General features: G+C 33.1%; 1 pseudogene; it reads left to right on the top strand.

Annotated features, from left to right (window-relative positions):
• Nucleotides 1–848: 848 nt before the first annotated feature.
• LOC120593839 (uncharacterized) lies at nt 849–967 on the top strand (annotated as a pseudogene).
• Nucleotides 968–2,769: the final 1,802 nt, after the last annotated feature.

Raw genomic sequence — 2,769 nt, 5'->3', positions numbered from 1 at the left:
GTAATCTATTGTAGGCAGAGGTCAAAACACTGGTTATAAGGATGCTCAATGACCTTAGGGGAAGAGTAGATGAATTCAGTGAGAAGTTTAACATACAGGAAGGAAAAATAAAAATGAAGATAGAAAACATAAAAGAGAACCAGTCAGAAATGGAGAATACGATAACTAAAATGAAAAATATATTAGACAGAATCAACGGTAGCTTAGATGAAGCAGATGATTGAATCAGCGATTCAGAAGATAAGGTAGCAGAAAACACCCAATCAGAACAATAGTAAGAGAAAGAAATCCAAAAAATAAAGATAGTATAATTGACTTCTCGGACAACATCAAGCATACAAACATTCACATCAGAGGGGTACCAGAAGAAGAGATCAAGGAATTGAAAACCTATTTCAAGAAATAATGACAAAGAACTTTCCTAACCTGGCAAAGAAAATAGACATATAAACCCAGAGAGCACAGAGAGTTCCAAACAAGATGAACCCAAACAGGCCCACACAAAGACACATCATAATTAAAATGACAAAGGTTAAAGACAAAGAGAGAATCTTAAAAGCAGAAAGAGAAAAGTAATTAGTTACCTACAAGGGAGCTCCCATAAGACTGTCAGCTGATTTCTCAAGAGAAACTTGGCAGGCTGGAAGGAATGGGCACAAAATAGTTAAAGTACTGAAAAGCAAGGACCTACAACCAAGATTATCCTACCCCGCAAAGTTATTATTTAGAATCAAAGGACAGATAAAGATCTTCTCAGACAAAAAAAAAAAAAAGCTAAAGGAGTTCATCAACACTAAACCAGTATTAAAAAAAATGTTACAGGAATTTCTTTAAGAAGAAGAAAGAATTTCTATGGCCATGCTACCCTGGACAAGCCCAATCCTGTCTGATCTCAGAAGCTAAGCAGGGTCAGGCCTGGTTAGTACTTTGGTGGGAGACCACCTAGGAAGACCAGGTGTTGTAGGCGCAAAAAATAAAAAAATAAGGGATTGTTAGCTGACAAGTTCCTTACAATCTATGAGGTCAACCAAGGGTTGCCTCACCCCAAAAATAAATAAATAAATAAATAAATAAATAAATAAATAAATAAGAAAGGGAAAAACGATTTACAAATATGAGTAATAAAATGGCATAACTACATTTCTACCAATAATCACTTTAGATATAAATGGAATAAAAGCTTGAATCAAAAGACATAGGGTGAAAGAATGGATAAGAAAACAAGATACATACACTGCATACAAGATGCACACAGACTGAAAGTAAAGGGATGAAATATATTTTATGAAAATGAAAAAATAAAAAGCTGAAGTAGCAATACTTATACCCAACAAAATAGACTTTAGAACAAAGGCTATAACAAAAGACAAAAAAAAAAATCAATAATTCTACTTTTGTTTATTTATCCAAAGGAACCCAAAACACTACTTCAAAGGGACACATGAATCCATATGTTCATTGCAGCATTATTTACAATACCAAAGATATGGAGGCAACCTGGGTGTCCATCAATGGATGAATGGATAAAGAAGAGTTGGTACATATATCCAATGAAATACTACTCAGCCATAAAAAAACGACGTGTTGCCATCTGCAATAATATAGATGGACCTAGAGGATATTATGCTGAGTGAAGTAAGTCAGACAAAGAATGCTACATGATTTCTCTTAAACTATAATCTAAAGAACAAAATAAACAATCAAACAGAAATAAACTCATAGATACAGAGAACATTTTTGATAGTTGCCAGTTGGAAGAAGGTGATGGATGAAAAAGGAGACAGGATTAAGAAGTACAAATTAGTAGTTACAAAAGAGTCACGGGGATGTAAAATATAGCTTAAGGAATATAGTCAATAATATTGTAATAACTATGTATGATGTCATATGAGTACTAGATATCAGTTAATCACTTAGTAAGTTATATAAATGTCTAATCACTATGTTGTACACCTGAAACTAATATAATATTGTATGCCAACTGTAATTGAAAAATAAAAAAATATTTTAAATAAATAAATAAAATAGTGATCTCCATAGCAACCAGTGGATCAAATGATACATGAGCTGACTGTGAAGATCTTTGTCTTTGTTATAGTAAAACTGATTATAAAATACAATTGATTTAGAGTTCTACTGGTTTAACCTAAATATATGTGGGTAATAGGTTTTTAAATATGTGTTTTTTAGACAGCAGCTGATGACATCAGTACTATTTTTAATATATTTTTATCCCTTTAGCTTCCCATTTTTGCTTTGGTGATTTAAAAATGAAGTTTAGCAAAACTAAAGCCAATGAGATTTGTTTAAATTGAATGTGATAGGCAGAATAATGGCTCTCACAGATTTCATGCTCTGGTCCCAGAATCTATGAAGATATTACCTTGCATGGCAAAAGGAACTTTGCAGATGTGATTAAGGATACAAACATTGAAGTGAAAGGAGTATTATGAATTATTTGAATCTGCCCAATCTAATCACATGAGTCCTTAAAAGCAGAAAACCTTTCCCAGCAAAGGTCATAAAGAGATATGATGATGGAAAAAGACTCAGAGTGAAGCTACACTAATGATTTTGAAAATAAAGGAAGGGAACATAAGCCAAGGAATGCAGGTGGCCTCTAGAAGCTGAAAATGGTAAGGAAATTGAGTCTCCATAAAGGAAGGCAGCCACACTAGGACCTTGATTTTAGTCCAATGAGACCCATGTCAGACTTCTGATCTACAAACTGTAAAATAGTAAATCTGTGTTGTTTAAACCACTAAATTA

Source organism: Pteropus medius, unplaced genomic scaffold, assembly GCF_902729225.1.
Source record: "Pteropus medius unplaced genomic scaffold, Ma_sr-lr_union100, whole genome shotgun sequence".
Taxonomy (NCBI): domain Eukaryota; kingdom Metazoa; phylum Chordata; class Mammalia; order Chiroptera; family Pteropodidae; genus Pteropus; species Pteropus medius.
This window is presented reverse-complemented; position numbering and strand designations above follow the sequence as displayed.